Source organism: Poecilia reticulata, chromosome 17, assembly GCF_904066995.2.
Source record: "Poecilia reticulata chromosome 17, P_reticulata-male-v2, whole genome shotgun sequence".
Classification (NCBI taxonomy): Eukaryota; Metazoa; Chordata; class Actinopteri; order Cyprinodontiformes; family Poeciliidae; genus Poecilia; species Poecilia reticulata.
The window spans coordinates 15,540,427-15,559,439 of record NC_088846.1 but is presented as its reverse complement, the minus strand read 5'-3'; the positions used below and the strand labels follow the sequence as shown (position 1 = coordinate 15,559,439).

Below are 19,013 nucleotides of genomic sequence, written 5' to 3'. Positions count from 1 at the left end.
TGGCCCTTGTAACATTTCTGGTGCAGAGAAATTAAAATTTCAATCAAGTGTTGTCCAGAAACCAGACTCTCAAACAGTTTGAGAGTCTTGAAATGAGCAGGTACAATTTTATCCATTGAAAATTACAAGTAATGCACTCAACACAAATTGCCTCTTTGAGCAAGTATGGAAGACTGTCGGGAAAAAAATCATGCTAACACTTTTATTAGAAGCAGAAGATTTGGACAACATATAAAAACAACATAAAACTGAGACAGTAGTTCCAAACACAAACAAGGGGACTATTATTTGGATTCAGATAAGACAGTCAAACTGTGCCAGAATGACCAAATCACCTGACTTTGATCCAACTAAAAATGGAAAGAACTGAAGATCAGAGAACATAGAAAAGAGGCCCAAACTCCAGCCTTTGAGATTTGAAGAGTTTGTAGAAGACACAGTGGGTCAAACTCACACATGAGTAATAAATGCACTAGTTTCTTTCTCCATAGAAGAGGCATCTTAAAGTGGGGGGAAAAAAAGTGCTTTCCCTGGAAGCATTTAATACATTCCTGTAAATGGAGTCAATGAATGTCTTTTTTCTTTTATTGATAATTTCATTTGGGGACTAATTTGCCTTGATTTCTTTGCATGTGTGGGTTATTGCTTTAATCTGGTTTTAACTTTAAAGACATTGCTCCATTACAAACACTTATATTAAGGGGAACTGGTTGTAATTTTGTGTCATAAAGGGTTTTTACTGTATACTGCAGCTTCAAAAATAATAAAGTCCTTAAAAACCTCACTTGAAAGAAGGTCAAACTCTTGAGGCCTTCTCTAAATTAATTTTAAATGATTTGTAGAGAATAGTGCACGCGAAGCTAAAGTGGGAGTACTTTAAAACATGCTTCTCGTTTGCACACACATCTTCACAGGTTACTCTGACAAACAAAACATTAGGTTAAATGGTGATTTAAAATTCTTGGAGTTTAAGTGGTGTGGTGATGTTCCACCTACGAAAACGATAACAATGCAAATAAAATACATGTATATAAAAAAACACGGCGCCAGCTTAATAAAAGGTCACAATAAAATGTACAAGGATTAAAGTGCTTTTCCATTATCAGTAAATCTGATCAGCATCCGGAAGTGAGTCAGTTCTTCCCCCTCTCTACTTGTTGGTTTAGTAGGTGGAGAGAGCCGACATCCATCCATCCAAACTGAGCAACTGGAGGCTTCGAGGGAACAGCTGCCAATTTGTTCTTTCCAAATAAAGTTCATCTCAAGCCGCAGAGACATGCCAAGAAAACACAAAGCAGTTCATAGCATCTTGATGCCCGTTTGTCTTAGATGGAGCCAACCCTGCTCCCATCTGGGGATACACGCTCTCTCCCACAGGCTGTTTGTCAGAGACGTGTAGGTGGGTGTCGGTACTCACAGAATGAACTCATGGAAATTTCGTCAAAGCACACGTGGCATTTGCCGCCAATGGCTCTGCTTAATCAGTTGGCAAAATGCCTTAATCACCTATTTGCTGACGTTTGTGGAGTGAGGTGAACATTCACACACTAAGAAAATGTCTTGAGTGAAGTAAACAGTACATGACTTAATGTCTATTCACTAAATAGAAGCACATCATTTGGAGGTAAACTATTCATTTTAGGCAAAAGAGCAGGTCAAGTATAATACCACGTTGGCCTGTGCTCATTTAGAAAAGGCGAGGGCATCGCAGGAAAGCTATGATGAAATCTATTTGAATCCTTCGACATTTTCAGAATTTTTTATATTTTAAGTGGAGCAGTATTTGTCATTTCATAGTTCAAAAGTTATCAAAATGCTGTGTATATCAAGTATGACTTAGAAGAAATTTAACTTCAAATGCCTTGAAAGTGGGCCTCTGTCTCTTTAAGCTCCTCTTTCCAACACTCCACCATCAGCATGTCACCTCAATAATGTTCCTGATGAGCTCTGCAGAAGGACCAGGTATTTGCCTGGTGGAACTGTAGTGTCTCATAGCTGCTGAATTATTCAGCTAGACAAGTAGATTCAAAATACTTTCATTTAAGAAAATGGTCCCATTTGATTTTAAGTGCCAATTATCGGTCAGATTTCTAATATATAAAATTAAAAGCATTCAAAACTTGTAATTTGTATGCTTCAATAGTTGAAACTTATGAAAATCACATCACTGAGAAAACCCACAGAGTCAAGTTTGTCCACATCACCTCACACCAAAATAGTTTATTCATTGTAGTGCTTTCAAGATTTAAAAGAAAATACCAAGATATTTTACTGTGGTATACATTCATCCATGAGATTGAACATGCCCAAGAGTAAAAAAAAAAAAAAAAAATGCAATATATATATATATATATACATATTGCCGCTCCGCCGATAGCCTAAATTCCTTGAGCATCTTCTGGAGCTTCGTCTCCTCATCTTCCAGCAGCATACAGCCTGCCTCCACACATAAGAGGTGAAGTTTTGCCCGTTTCCAGGCAGGACGCAGGCCAACTGCATCAGGAACAGGGAGCAGATGTTGACATAGCTGTGACTGTCTGGATGAAGAAGGTTCAGAGGCCAGAAGTCTACAAATGGTCTGACTGAGCTTTAGGGGGCCCCAAGACATCCTCCCGACAGAACTGGTTAAAGTAACGAGCTAGAGCCACATTCTTTCCCATTTTTACAGTATCGGCAATAATAGACACGTATTCCTCTTCCTGAAGGTGTTTAGGTTCTTCAGGCCTCCGTACACTTGGGAAGAAGACGGGGTTCTGCGGCTCAGAGTCTGCTGCTGAATCGGAGTCTGTGGCTGAATCGGAGCTTAATGATGGGAGAATTTGACTGGCGAGGCCATCTTCAGGTGTGTAGTCATCTCAAAAACCCAGCACAAGAGTGGTCTCATCCCACCTAAAGCCAGCAGATGTGTTAGCACGATACTCAACAAATGTCAAAGATTTTAAAAATAGAGTGGTTTGATCCTACCATAGCCTGAGATGAAGAGCAGATTTTGAACTCCATGCCGAATAGAGTCAGCCAGAGTTAGGTTCACAAACGCCTTGATTTCTAAATGATCCACCAAAGACAGCCAGGAATCATAACAGCTCTGCAGGGGATTGGTTGGCAAACCATCTGCACAATTACAAAAGACACAAACGATAGAAGCATAATGACAGACCTTTAATTACCGGCAAGAGATGCGTGTGTTCAATCTGCGTTAGAAGTTACTCTAAATGACACAATTATGTTTTGATTGTGGTGGTTGGAATACCAAAAAATTTGATGTGGTACAGTTTGCATCATTGCAGTGGCGTTACAAATGAGGTATACAAGAATATAATTTTCTAACATGATTGTAGTTTTCTAGTCTCAGCAGGAAAAGATACCATGGTTACGTAATTATATGTAGGAACAGAAAGACCCAAGGATGATTGGGTACCCGTCTCAAACTGATCCATCTTTCATGCTGACATCATTAATGACATGGAAATAGATATTGGCACCCAGCATTTTATTGAAGAAAGCACCAACTTAGCTGATGTAGCTTATAGAAGTGAGTCATTTGAGAAAACCTATATTTTTCTATCCTAAACAACGAATAATGAATAATTACAGAAGTCACTCCAAACCCAAGCCATACTTTTGTGAATTTAGATGTTCGCCAACTCATTAATGCCAAATCAGCTGAAAAAGTCATCTTTCTAAACAAGACACCCGAAGGTCAGAGTTTTACCTGACCATAAATACCACTGGCATGTAGTAAAACAATATTACTGCAAGTGTGAAGTATCCATTTCTCAGGAGTGCTGTAGCTTTTTGTAGACACTTACCAAGCAGTCCAAGCTCCACATGTCCCAGGACATACAGGCCGCTTTTCTTCAGGTCGTTGATGAAAGTCATAAGACTCGTACAGGTGCGAGGGTTTGCAACCATCAACACCACCTGTGGTCTCCAGAACTTCACATGGTCCTTCCACACATTCAGAAGCAACAAGTACTTGCAAACGTAAAAAAAAAAAAAAAAAAAAAAACTTAATGTTTACATTAACTTGGTCTTGAAAAATCATCTACGCTCCTTGAACTTTCAAATTTTAAGTTACAGCTACAAAGCTCAATGTATTCCATTAGGATTTTTTTAATGACCATACAACAAAAAGTAGCACCCAATTGTGAAGTGGAAGAAACTGGCTTTTAAAAAATTTGCACAAATATTTGAATGCGGCATGCCTTTGTGTTCCCTCTCAAGACCACCAACTCTGCATGTCTACCCATTCTTTGGAAAACACTAGTTCAAACCAAGACGCAATGGAAAGTCATCTTGCCACAGATTCTCAATTAGCTTCACGCCTAGACATTGACTAGGCCATTTTACCAGGTAAAAACACTTTGACCAAAGCCAATCCTTTATGGTTGTATGTTTAGCATTATGGTTCTGCTTGAAAGTGAACTTTCACCTCAGTCAATTGTTTTAAAAGCTCTAGCAGGTTTTCAGGCATCAACCAATTTCCCCATCAAAATTGATCAGTTTTTTTTTTAAAATAAGATTAACATCTCTCAGCATGATGCTGCCAACACAATGTTTCACCATGGGAATGGTGTGCTCAGTGAGCTACAGTGTTGGCATTATGCCACACAGCCCAAAAAGTCTAAAATTTGGTCTCATCTGACGGAGCGCTTGTAGTATCCCCTCATGACAAAAAGGACCACTTCTTCATTACACAATTATACTGAACTTTGTGTTAGCCAGAGCATAAAATGCATAGAAACTTATGGTTTAATGCATTACTAACTTAAAGTAGGAGCTCATCTTCCATACTTGATGGAAGATGAGAGCTTGACTGATCCAGCCCAAGTTGCTGATGGGCCCCAGGGAGTGTATGAGCACCCAGAGGAGCAGCATAAATCCTATGCTGATAAAAGTATGAATGGAACTAATAAGGAACATCATAACCAGGCAGCCAAAGATGCCCAGAGTGCAGGTGTGCCATGTGAAACAACGGAAAGATGGTCTAACAAAAAAAAAAAATTGATACACTGTTCAGGCAGGTAAATCTCAAAACATAAATCCCACAGCCTCCAGTGCCAGTACCTGAAATTTGGTGCCGATGCCTATTCAAGTGCCAAACAGGCCAGATTTACAGAAGCGTACATCAACAAGACCAGGATGGATACAATGCCAGCGATGGTGTTCAATTTGCCAGCAAATAGCACCATCTAGTGGAGTGAAAACATAACTTCAGTTTATGTGATACCTTCAGAATTGCCAGAAAATATAACTATAGTATGACAGCTTAATATTAAGACATTTGCTTAAATGAAACTGAAGATGATGCAAACATTTAGTTTTCCCTTGGAGTGGTTAGATGATAACATTAGTCATTTCAGATCTGAAATGTTTCATGTTTACTTCAAGATAGCCACCAAACAAAATGCCAAATCTATTATTTCAATCATCCATTACAAACTTTTAGCCGATGCTCTGAAACACATTTCCAGCCTTTTATAGTTGAACTTTTTGAAGTACTTCATAAGAGTGCATAAGTTATTCCATCATAACAAGACAACTGACAATACTACTTGTTACATTTGAACTGCCTTGTTGCTGATAAAGTGCTATATAACCAAAACTTATTCTTCTTCTACTTATCCAATTCACTTAACTAGGGTATTCAAATTACCTGAAAGGTAAAGGAAATGGACCAGAGGATACTTTCTTATACTAGTATACCAACCCTGAATAGAAGTATTTAGTTAATTTACTTTGGATCAACATTAGCTTTTTCTTTTGCTCTGGTTTGTTTATTTTTTGTATTTTCTTTCAATTCCTGTATTGACTTGTTGCTGAAAATATGGTTTAAAAATAAAATTACCTTTAAGTCAATTGCCATGTGTATAAAATCCTGCACAAAGCCATGCAGACTGCTTCTATACATATTTATAAAAGAATGGGTCACTTTCTGAAACTGAATTCTAATGTGGTGTTGGGATATGATGCACAAATCCAGTCAGTTTAGAAATGTCCTGTCTACCAAATATTCTACAGTCAAGTGTTATCAGTATTATAACAAAATGGAGGCAACTGGGAATGACAGCAACTCAGTCATGTAGTGATAGACCAACACAATCACAGAGTGGGGTCTGTGATATGCATTTTTTTTAAAGGTTAGAAATCCCTGTTGTCCTTCAACAGATGGCAAGGACCGTGAAAACAGTTAAGTGGCCCTACCATCTGCCACAAACACACAAAAAGTAGGGTCATATAAGGGGTGGCCAATTCTTTAAAAACTTGTGTACTCCATGTTATACAGAACTTAATAGGTGTAGGAGATAATTCACATGATTCTCATCAATAATCAAAAATGTCCCGCTAAAGTAGAGATGTCCACCTTTTTGTTAGGAATAACAATATGGATTGGCAAATGGGATTCATTCTTAAACCATTACCCCATAAGCTAAAGATTTACCTGCACAAGAAACCAGGAGATCAGTACAGAAACCCAGGGGTTTCCACTGCGAGATGTTCTCCTTACCAGCGCCAAGACGCCACCTGTACAAATGTGGAACATTATGAAAATCTCTCATATTGCTCATCTAAAAAATCACAAACAACTGAGTCATTGTGCACTTGTGAAGCTGAACAAACAATGGAAAAGGTTTTTTCCGTCTAAGTGAACAGAGCAAGCCATCTGTTGACAAACGATGCCTTCCTCATTAAAATGCCTGCACCATGAAAAATCAGTAACAAGTGACATTGTCACAATAAGGAGCAATGCCAATTTTAAACAGATGGATGAATATTAAAATGCTTAGACAAGCACAAGAGAAGCCTAATTAGATAAACTAAACAATCAAAGCAGAATCAGCCTGCTTTAATCACCTCATTTTATCCATATGAGCTCATTAGTTTATTCATTCATTTCATGTGATTATTTTAATTCACATATGATGTAGATAAATCAGGACATAACATCTTACTTGTTAAGACTTTATATCCTGTGTATAATAAGACCTTAAACTCTCAGGGTCCAAAACTGTGGTTGGTAAACTCTGCAAACAGCAGAACATGTTTCATATTCTCACCCAGCAAGTTATCTTTGGCCAGAGCATACAGGATCCTGGAAGCTCCTATGAGGTTACTCATTGCAGCAGACATGGCGGAGGAGTAGATACCAACTGTCACCATGTGAGACCATACATTGATGTCCTCCAGAAAACTGTAGTCTCTCTGGAAAAGGTAGCAACACGCAATCCAAAAAATATGAGCAGCAACATTTTGGTTAATCATTTGACTACAATTAACCAAAACAATGCTTTTTTTTTTTTTGACAAGTTATTCCATTTTTAGGAATATTTTGTAGCTTTGTGTGTAAATTTTCCTCTGACCGTTCACAGGATGCTGCAGCCAGCAGACTGTATGCAATGAAGGTTGTAAGAACAGCTGCAAGCGTTCCTCTTGGGATGGAGTAGCTGGGGTGTTTTAGATCACCCAATAACACACAGCAAAGGCTTTCTTGAAAATAAACAAGTTCACCACCATTATGCAAGAGTTTGGCTTTCACAAAATTGGCACACATCTTAAAAACCCTTGGATTGTCTGGACCAAAACTGGATAAAGAATGTTTTATGCATACATTTATAAATGTATTTTATGCACACAAACGTACTGTTCAGGATTTTTGGCCTCATTGCTTTACATTTCATTTGTAAACAGCACATTTTTAAGGTTGATATTGACATAAAAGTTGTTCTATAGAACATCTCTCTTCACCCCAATGAAGTGCATTTGAATTTTTTCCCATCCAGCATAATTTTCACTTGCAATTCTTTATTGTAGCCATTTTGTTTTGATATTTTTAATATGCATCTTCCTGTTCATCTACTGTGTTAAAAACGGCAAGAACAAATTTATTTTATGAATTGTTTAGACATTAAAATTACCCATCAATTTCTGAAATGTGATCTGGAATTTCATTGGGGCACAACACATGTATCCTGGCATAAAAGCAACAGGAACAGTGTTAAGATAATTGTCAAAATGGGAGATGGTGTTAAATTAAGTACTTCATTTGGGACTGTGAATGTCCCTTCAATAATTTCTACCTCGTTTCATGAGGAAATAAGCTCCCATTTCACTGATTAATAGGCACCAAAGAACCACAAGTAATTCTTCTCTAAATATTTAGCCAGAAGGACATTGAAAATTCTCAGCTGTGTGGATGAGATCTTCAGCTTTCAAGTCTAATCAGTGAGAACATTTTGAGTGGACCAAGAAGTTCTGGATAAATGTATTAATGAGCGTTTAATTTAAACTGGCTGACAAAAAAAATTACAGTAGCTTCATTTTTCAGCTAAAGTGTAGAATGCAATTTAAAAGAAAATAAAGCAAGCTTCATCATAAAAGTAGCATCCAATTCCTCCACTGGAACCGCTTTATATTTTTTAAAACATGAAATCCGGCTGCTGAGAGACTATTTTTTGATAGGAGGCATCTGCACTTTTAAATAGCACAATACCCGACATGTTGGAGCCTGCCATGATTCCAGTGAAGCCATTGAACAAGACTGCAAACACTTGGGCAAAACTCATCATGCCACCAGTGGTGTAGTCAACCGCGTAACTAGCTTTAAGGGGTAAAAACAGGTCAGAGATTGTTTTTATAAAATCAAGACGTTTTAAATGTACACTGCATCCATCAAAAGAAGTTTGCAAACTTGACACCTACAGAATAGATTTCCCTTCGATGTGTTGAGCCAGAGGCCAGTATAGTTAGCAGTCTTTCCGTTTGTACTGTTGGATAGAGAGGTTTCTGGTAGAATCACCACAGCGGGCCCAACAGTGAAAAAACTAATGAAGATTGAAGCCAGAACGGTCAGGACGATGACAAAAACAACAAAGGTGGCTTTGGCATAAATGTGGGCTCCAACCTGTAAAAACAAGCCAGTGTAATTAAGCAACATTGACATTCACTGCATAGATGTTGACCTATATAATTTTCATAAATGGTGAACTGCAAAACTCCCCTAACACGAGTGCCATTTCACCACACTGGAATTTGCTTAAAAAGATGTGAAAACTTCCTTTCAGGGACCTTAATACAGCTTTTCCGTGTCCCAACAATCCGGTGAGGCGTGTCCTCTGCTTTTCTAACAAAGCGTAGAATATCCTCTGAAATATACCATCTGTATTTGTTTTCCCTTTGTGGTAGATTAGTTTCCACTGCATTTTAATAAAATTGTCACAAGTCAGTTCTTGATTTTATGGCTTCTCATTGTTTTTAAGCAGAGATGCAGACGTTTTACTATGCAATGCACTGTGGTTGATGTTAAACAAGCACAAGAGTAAGAGCTTTCTGCTGCTTTCTTCCTGCAATTTTGAAATTAAAAACAAAACAAAAAAGGTACCAGTTGAACTGGGATTAGTGAAGCAGAAAAACCACCACAACACACTGGAGCTGGTACATCAGACAGGCAACATATTGATTTAGCATTTTTTTTCTCATCACCATCATTACCTCTTTAATAAACGTATTGTTTATATGCACCATACAAATAAATTACAAACCTCACATATCACAATGGTTCATGGAAAGAAAAGAAAAAAATCTTACCAAACAGACTACAAAACACAGAAAGAGGAGGATAGTGCCGCAACACAGGCACGATGGCAGCAACCCTGATGGCAATATTCGGTGAGAACCCGTAAACACAGCAATCGCTAAGAAACAGTGAGAGAAGGCTTTAAGTACATGCAACACATCAAGAATGTCTCAAAACGTTAAATTAACTTTACCTTCTGGTATTCCAAAGGTAGACATGATGGCCTCCACCTAACCCAAAACACAGAGAGCACAGCCACAGATATTAGCAAAAAAAAAAAAAAAAAAAAAAAAAAAAACATGATGCCAATACTGCCACCGAACTCGGGACCCAGGGCTCGACTAATCATGTCTGGGATTAAAAGGATGTTTTTTGTTCACAGGAAAAAAAAAAAAAAAAACCTTACCTCTCAAATGACAAAAATTATCCAGTGATTCAAACTGTTTAACACTTTAAATTAAACTGTTCTGAACAGGGAAAAAAAAAAAAAGCAAGGATACTTCATCTCCTCTTAAAGCCTAATCACCAACACCCAAGTGAGGTTTAAAAGCTACAACTGTGCCAGCTTTAAAAAGGATACAGTAGGCACCACCAGCCTCTAAAGCCCCATTAGTGGAGATGGCACAAATGGACAGAACAGTCATTGTGATGATAAAGTAGGCCACCACAAACATGGTGATGGAATCATATAGACCTGCCTGACCCACAACAAAACCTGCAAAAAGTAAGAGGTCATACATTTCTCTCAAAGGATAAACCAAACCAAAGGGGTGCATTTAATTTAGAAAAAAAGTGTCTCTTCTGTTTAATCATCATCTACTTTTTTCCATAACTGAATGAATCCAAGTGCAATTATAAAATGTGGAATTAAAAAGGTGTGTCAAGCAGAAAATACAAAAGCTGAAATTTACACCAAGTTTGGGTTCTCTAATGCCATGTGACTGTCCTAAGAACATTAAGGAAATAAACTCATGTTTATCTTGGACTGTAACATTCTTAGAGTCCAAATATTTTCACGTAATATCATATAGGAAACAACTGAAAATGGCTGAGACCATTTGGTCATATTTAACCCATTATGTGACAGTGCACCAATACAAGAGAGAGTAAAATACAGTAAGGAGCTTGAACTCCTGGTCGTTCAGGAAAATGTTGACAAAGTAAATACAATATCAATACCACGCCTTCATTGGTTTAATAATAGTGCGTCGAGACTCACCAATTCGCAGGAACGCTACGACGCTGAACATGGACAGTAAAGTCGGTACGACCACTCCAAATATCACCCCCAGCTTGGGGGCCGCGGACCGTGAAGCTTCATTAGCCGACTGCCGCCCGACCTCATCGGTCCTATTACAGGGGATGGGTGCCGAGGTGGTGGTCAGACGGTTATGTAGTAAATGAGTTCTCTCTGCCATTTTGTCTACGTTTCATTAGTTATTGATCACTGCAGAATACATTTAAAAGAAGCACCCCAAACCAAACTTATCACAGCTTTGTTCAAAGTGTCTGATAGTCTAACACGTCCATATAATCTGCTGACTCGTCCGAAACGTCCACAGGACGAACCCAACCGCTTTACGTTCCACCTGTATGTAATTACGCCTTGCTAATTAAGAGTGGCGCAGTTTCCTCTAACTGTGTTTATCCAATCAAGTGCCGGTTGGCATTGATTACGTTTTAGCCAGAGGTGATGGCCCTGTATATATAAATCTATATATGTATTAGAAAACTGATTAATTAATACAGCTTGTCAGTGCTAAAATTATACAATTGCGGCACTTAATGTCCAAACTGTTAATACAAAATTGGACACATTAAGTCAACAAGCTAACACATGCATGCAGACTTAGAAGGATTCTCTGCATAAAAATACGCACTGCAATCTCCTTCTTGTTGAGGAAGGACGGAGCTTTGAGTCACAAAACATTCCCAAAAGCATTGTAAGGATTTTTGAGAATCCAGGATGCCTCCCAGCAGAGGAAGCTAACAACATGAACCCAAAGCCAACCAATTAGAGGAAAAACTCATGAACATGTGTATGCTTAGTATTTATGAATTTTAATCAGCACACAGCATGTGTTGTGAGCCTTGGTGTGAAAGTGACAAAAACAGCATGTGTAAGAGGAAAACCCCAAGGACTTAAAGTTTAAGACAGGAGTTAATTTGATGGCAAATAAAGTTAATTTGACCAGCAAATTGGTGCTTACCCTCAGCACTTATGAGGCTGTTTACATGCCGTTTGTCATAGTGACTGCCTCCTCTTACACTCATTTGAAGCTGTGCAGCTATGAGTAGGTAGTTGTTGATGTTGATTGTATCTACCGTTTGCTATCAAAGTCCCACATCCTTTTTCTGTTGGGTTCCTTTTGACCCTCAAACCCTCAGTGAGAATCCTAAGCTATCTCCTCTCTTTTTCTGGTGCTGGAGGAGAAGAGATGAGAATTTTATCACTCAAAAAGAAACGAAACAAGCAAGTGCACAAGCAGTTGATGCTTTTATGTGCTTACATTCTGCTTTATTTTGTTTTCCCCCATGAAACCCAATGCAGGATGTTTAAATTGGTGTGGGAATATTTCTAGAGCCAGAACACTCACTCAGCAACTAAAGAGGCAAGAAGGGAGAAGCCAGATAAACAGATGCTACTGTATGTGTAAATAAACAGCTTTCTTGGAATCTTCCTAGGAACAAACAAAACTTTTGTAAGGAGTTGCCTCAAAGCAAAAAAGATGATGATCTTTACAATATTCATGGCCTTTCTGGCAGCTCTGTTGCATAGAAACTCTACAGGTTCAGCCTCAGTCTCCCACACCTCAGAGGCTATAGCAGACAGAGCGACAAGAGCGCTGGATGGACTCATATCAACAATCTGCAGACCCAAAAGTCAGCCTTATTACAAGTCCATTAAAATACTCAATGTGCAGTCAATGCTTAAAAGCCATGCCCCTGCTTGGCTGCTTCCGATGAGCTCACATTAGCTTCATTAAGTGATTTATCAGGTAAAAAATTGCTGTGAGTCGACTGTGATGTCTCATAAAAAGGAGCTGTGTGTCCCTTTTGTCCTCCCACCACTTGATTTCCCACCTTCTCATTTGGTAGTGGGAAGTGCGAGTGTTATCTGGTCTAAGAGCACAACGCTCTCCAACTTTCGCTGACTGAATGTTGCGGGCTGTAAAATGGCATTTAGCTTTGAATGTTTTCCTGTTTGATCTACAGGAAACAGAATGGTTGCTAACGTTCACATAGCTGCCAAAAGATCTTCTCAGAACAGCTGGGGAATATTTAGTGTTTTGTCAAGATCCTGCTGGCCCTAAAAAAAGAAATCACTTGTTTGTCTAAAGTACACCCATCTGCAACAATGAGTATGTGGTTGTGTGACATATTTCGAGGAAGCAATTTTGACATAAAATGTTCTCAAACTACAAATCACCCAGAATGCTCTGTCCTGATGGTGAAACATGGTGGGGGCAGCATCATTATGTGGGAAAGCATTTCTACAGCTGTGAAAGGAAAGGTATAATGTTGGTGAGAGCATCGATTTTATGGAGATGCTCTGCATCTGAATGAGTTTCAGAACAGGTGAAAAAAAATACTTGAGTTTCTGAAGCCACAATTTAGAGAGATTAATTAACCTAGCAGCCATGTTTTTGGACTGTGGGAGGAGATCAGGGTAACCAGAAAGAACCCACACATGGATATGGAGAACATGAAAACTCCATGTAGAACCTCCCCCAGAGCCGGGATTCGAACCAACGACCTTTACGCTGCGTGACTCATTTAAATGTCCATTAAAAACATAATTAAAAGTCCTGTGTCATTTTCCAGCTATATGTCTGCAGATCGGACAAGGTGACATCACTGTCCTCCAAAGCTCGCTTAGTATCCAGCCTCGCAGCATTGATCGTCTAGAATGTGAATCTTCACCCGGCCGGAACCATGCAATCATACTTTGGGTGTTAAAGCCTTCAGGTCGCAGCTGGAAGATGCAGAGACTCGAATTCAATTGCCATGTATAGGGGAGGCATAAAGACTGTCAATGACATGAATATAATAATAATATTTTTTAAAAAACATGAGAGATGTACATCTATCCTAATCTCCAGACACACTTGTTCATCCGTTTCCTGGACAGTAACTGAGCCCATGCTTTTTTTTTTTTTTTTGCGTGTGCCCTTATTAAGACGCATGACGCCCAATTCGGACCATTAATAGTGCATATGCGCTGTGACACGCAGGCGAAAAGCACACCATGAGCCACATACAGATGTTCTCTTCCTCTCACTCATATTTCTGCAGACAATCCCAGCTGCTGTTAATTAAGACGAATGTGCGCCGCCGCGCCACCGCAGATAACGAGCGGAGCGAAAAGATCTCTGCACACACAGGGAGAAGAAGACTGCGGGCCAAAGCTCTGACTGTACCCGCATTGCATCACGGACACGACACCCGGTACCCCGCTGTCTTCCTCCCACCTCAACAGGCGCAGATGAGGAGACTGTAGCATCTTATCGCATAGTTTTGTAGACTCATGCCGCCGCGCTCTCGGTCACAGCCAGCCAACAGATGTGCGCCGCTCCGGAGGCGCAAAGCCGGTGATTTTTACGCGCCTTTCTGATAACTTTGGCGCGGCAGTATTTATGGATTGCGCATCAGTGACAGGGCAGCCTCTGGGATCTGCTAATATTTCTCCCTCAGTGGAGTTTTGTGTCACCACCGGGGGCCACAAGCTGCCGGATCGCGTTATATTTTCTAAGTGAGCGCTGCAACCTGTAGCTGTGCGCCTCTTTTTTTTTTTATTCCAGTCAACATTCCGCCGAGGCGCAATGGAGGAACGCAGCTGACGCTTTTGAATCCCCAAACTCGAGGAGGAGACTGGAAAAAGAAGAGCAAAAAGCAGCCCAGAGGAAACAGTGAGTACACAGCGTCCTGACTGGCTCTCGTATTTAGAAGTATAAAATCCGTCCAAACGTCTCCTTAACTTTGTCCTCATCTGGTTCAAGGACAAATGATAATTAAAGGTCGGTTAATTCGTGATGTTTAGATTTTATTTAGTGATTCCCCCCCCCCTCACAGTTTGTGCATCCTGCGGACCACAGACTGACCTAAAATTCAGTAACTTGACATTAAAAATAGACAGACGGCGGTACATGGGGTACACGGTGATGATGCGCAAAATGGATTAAAAGGTCTTTGTAACACAGGGATAAAATAACAAATTTATGCCATTCTTTTGTCTTAAATGGTATAGAATAAAAAAATAATTCCCCCTTTCCAGCGTCATTTTATACATTGACTTTGTTTTCATAATATTTGTCGATGTAAGTTTCGGCAGTCTAGGGGCCCTGAAGAGGCATCCCTGCCTGCCTTAGTAGGAAACTAGTAAAGTTTATTAATCTCAGCTTGGAGATGTGCCTGACTTTTTGCCCAATCTCATTCAGAAAGGGTGATGAATAATTCGTATATGTCCTTCCACTTGTTGCCCTGCCAAGAACCAGCTGCAGCTGCAGCTGAACAACTGTTTAATCTCTTAACCAACCAAATGTCTTCTTTCCTGGAGGAGTCCTTTGCAAGATTACAGACTTTCAAGCTAAACAATGCATGAGTGAACAGATACACTAATTAAGTATGTGAATCCACATTTGCAACTGACAGAACAGGAATAAAATGCCTTGCAAAAGTATTCATACATGTGACATTTTTCTTTACATTTGGTCAGCTATGAACATGTTAGCTCAGAAAATCTACATGAATCCATTTCTTGGTGTTTGTGCAGTCAAAACCAGAAGCTTAAATACACCGGCTAAAAAGACACATGGGACTTTTTTCTCGCTGTCTGAAGTTAAATCAGACCAAACTTCTCTTGTTTTAGGTGAGTTAGATTTATTTCTCTGCTAAATGCCACAATACTGAGAGAAATGATAAGACAGAGGTATAGTTGTAAATGGGGTTACTGTCCAATCCGTGCCTGAGCTTTTACTTCTCTGACATATTATTTATCTTATTATTGTGACTTTTAGCAAATAGATGCAGGTTTTTGTGACTCTAACTAACCTAAAAACACAGATGTTTGATCATATTTGACTTCAGGCAGTGATTTAAAAAAAAAGTGTATTTTATTTATTGTATGTAATCTTGGTTTTCAACCTGTAGTAAATCAACACAAAATGCATTGGAACAAAAACAACTCATGGCTTTTGAACATTTTTACAAATGAAAATACCACATGTGTACTTTGCTTTTGTATTCTGCCTTCTTTACTGTGAAACTACTAATATAAACCTGGTGCTACCAATTACTGTAATAAGTAAATAGAGTCCACCTGTTAGTAAAGTCTCAGTGTAAATCCAGCAGTCTTGTGAAGGCCCCAGAGGTTTGTTAGGGAAAATTAAACATCAGAATCAGGAAGGCAAAGGAGCACAGCAGACAGGCGAGATATCAAGTTGTGGTGAAATTTAAAGTGGGATTAGTTCATAAACAATGTCCCCAAGAAGAACTGCTGACATCCACAGCTTAGAGGAAAAATCCTGCCTGGAGGAAATCTAGTAAACATGAATAAATGAGTGGCAAGAATAAAACTTTCCTTGTTGAAAGAAAGCCAGAAAAAGTACATTTTGCGATTTGCTATTATGTATGTGGGTGTGACATCAAATCTGTTTTGAAGAGAATTAAAAAAGATAACATTTTAAACCGTACACAAAATTCCATCCATCCATCCATTTTTTTTACACCCTTGTCCCTTGGTGGGGTCAGGAGGGTTGCTGGTGCCCATCTCCAGCTAATGTTCCGGACGAGAGGCGGGGTCACCCTGGACAGGTCGCCAGTCTGTTGCAGGGCAACACAGAGACACACAGGACAAATAACCATGCACACACACACTCACACCTAGGGGCAATTTGGAGAGGCCAATTAACCTGGCAGTCATGTTTTTGGACTGTGGGAGGAAGCCGAAGTACCTGGAGAGAATCCACACACGCACAGGGAGAACATGCAAACTCCATGCAGAAAGACCGGGGCTGGGAATCGAACCCAGAACCTTCTTGCTGTAAGGCAACAGCTCTACCAACTGCACCACTGTGCAGCACCCTGTACACAAAATTAATAATGTAAAAGAAATGCAGCTTTAATGTACTTAAATTACCCTAAACATAACATGCAATTGTAGTGAAAGTTTGCATTGACTCAGTTTTTAGGGGGGGTTTTGTAAGAAAATGTAAAAAGAGACAGATAGTGTTTCTTCTCTTTTACAAATAAACACAATGTTGTGTTGATTGACGACATAAAATCCATATAAATGCATTGAAGTTTGGTCTGTAACATGACAAAATGTAACAAAAAAACAAAGTGTTAGAAATACTTTGCTCCGCACTTTAACTCTGTCTGTCTTACTACAACTTAAATGAAGCTGGTGAAACTCATTATCCTCATAGATTGTGGGTCCAAAATAATCACCCAAAATAGGAATGAAATGGAGTTTCTGATTGCCCAGTCAGGCCTAAGTGGTTTCTCAACTCCGGCTGTCCTCTGGTCCCTGGTCTGGCTTTGCACTTGTTGCTTTTCCAAGAGCTAATCAACTGCAGCCCGTCCTGACAAACTGTTTAATCTCTTCACCACTGATATGCCTTTGGTCTTCAAGGAATATGATCTTTCATCCATTAAAGAATCACAGAGGTTCAAGAGTGTAGTAAGGCTTCATGTGTGAGCTTCGAGGTTTCTGAAAAAGGCTTCTGCAGGCATGCATGCACCCTTTCATTCAAAAATAGCTTTTTTGACAAGTAAGCTAAGTGGTTTTAAGATTACTTTTTTTTAAGTGCCTGTGAGCAGAAAGTCCCTCAATTTGAGGACTGAATGTCACTTTTCTAAAGTACTGAATGCAAAGATTTATATATTTTTTTAATTTAAATTGTGTTTAACTGTTGTTAATGGTGCAGAGTCTGCAAATGATTCAGGAGAGCTTTATTCAACTTTGAGGCAACCTATTCTAAAGTGAGCTTTGAGGATATTAATTAAAAAGATCCCGAACACCAATATATACCACATTTTATCTGGGCTCTGTGCCAAAAATATCTGTTTGATATTTTTTTCATTGTTTATCTCTCTTCATCTGATTTATGACACTTTTTGATCTGGAAACAACTCTACTCTGCCATAATCATGATGTCGCTTTTTCATAACGTTTTCATTACCTTCCTCTGTCGGTAATATCTGAACTGAGATAAAGAGTATTCAGCCTCTATAGAGCTGCTTTTTAACAGTCAGAGTGTGGAGGGCCTTTCTGAGAATGAAGAGAACCCATTTCTTCCATCTTTATTAATGGAAGGAAATATTCAGATTTTTACATCACTTAAATTCAGCCAGTTTAATTTACTCCTAGTTGATTGTAGAAAATACTGAAACAACTTCTCCCAGTGATGATGGTGATGTGCAGCAGAGACATTCAGACTTTTCCAGTGTCCTAAATATAAGTGGTATGTGATTCAACCACACCAAAATGATTTTTGTTAATAATGACAAATTTTCAATTGGTTTTGTTAATACAAATCTGAAAAGTGTGGTGTACGTATGAAGTCAGGTGCTTTCGATCTGGTATGCCTAAATAACAGCTAGTGAAATGAATTTCCTTCAGTAGTCGCCAAACTGACGAATTGAGTCATCTTCAATCTCAGTATATTTAAAGCTCTTTGAAGACCTCAGAAATTGAGTTAGTTATGTAAAATATCTTGAAGAAAATGCAGTTTGAGAAGCAGAAGTAATGCAAGTTGACACATTATTAGCTGTTGACACTCGATTGCAGCTCCTTGATTAGCAAGGCAGCTAATCATTCAGGTGCTGCACTCATTTTCATTGGCACTTAATGGCTGTACTGCTAAAAGATGACGTTAGCTTGTGAAGTAGTGCTAAAATGGTTTTGACTGTGAGTATTACTGCATATTATAGAGTATTTAGTAGTTACACTACCGTAATAGGTAGATATAAGTGGGTATAGATTTGCATAGGGGATCCCATGTTGGTGGATTTAGCTACTACAACGATTAGTCATGCACTGCATTAATCTGACAGTTAAGGTTGGAGTAGCAAGAACAAAGGTGTTGTTAAAAGAAAGTTACAGGTCTAGTTAGCAATTTCCCACAAGCCATGTAGAGGACTCGGCAACCATTTGAAAAAATAGGTGCTCTGGTAAGACGGGACAAAATAACCTCTTTGGCTGACAGCTACAGCGGGAAATAATCTGTACTTGTACATCGCTGTATCAAGTCCGAGGACTCCAAAGTGCTTTACGCTACAATCAGTCGTTCACTCATCCGTGCACACATTCACACACTGATAGTGGTGCGCAATCGGTGTCACCGGGCCTTCAGAACGCTATCAGCGACCAAAGTGGGTGAAGTGTCTTGCCCAAGAACAACATTGGCAAAGACAGACAGAGCAGAGGTTCAAACCA

At 39.3% G+C, this 19,013-nt stretch overlaps 1 protein-coding gene, 1 long non-coding RNA gene and 1 pseudogene across 3 annotated transcripts in view; 1 reads left to right on the top strand and 2 right to left on the bottom strand.

Moving 5' to 3' along the window:
* Window positions 1–366: 366 nt before the first annotated feature.
* On the bottom strand, window positions 367–3,912 carry LOC145547559 (solute carrier family 12 member 9-like; annotated as a pseudogene). Its single transcript, XR_014084241.1, has 3 exons — window positions 3,810–3,912; window positions 3,003–3,111; window positions 367–2,889 (listed from the first exon to the last, which is right to left on the bottom strand). The product of XR_014084241.1 is annotated as a solute carrier family 12 member 9-like (transcript).
* Window positions 3,913–4,002: 90 nt separating this feature from the next.
* On the bottom strand, window positions 4,003–12,158 carry LOC103479644 (uncharacterized). The gene is made up of 7 exons (XR_014084360.1): window positions 10,794–12,158; window positions 9,768–9,804; window positions 9,586–9,692; window positions 7,362–8,902; window positions 7,059–7,203; window positions 6,443–6,525; window positions 4,003–5,192 (listed from the first exon to the last, which is right to left on the bottom strand). It is a non-coding gene; the product is annotated as an uncharacterized LOC103479644 (long non-coding RNA).
* Window positions 12,159–13,755: 1,597 nt separating this feature from the next.
* clcn2a (chloride channel, voltage-sensitive 2a) overlaps window positions 13,756–19,013 on the top strand; it is a 51,688-nt gene continuing 46,430 nt past the window's right edge. Inside the window, exon 1 of the mRNA XM_081598593.1 lies at window positions 13,756–14,484. The gene's annotated coding sequence lies outside the window, so the exon portion shown is untranslated. The remainder of the gene's footprint in view (window positions 14,485–19,013) is intronic.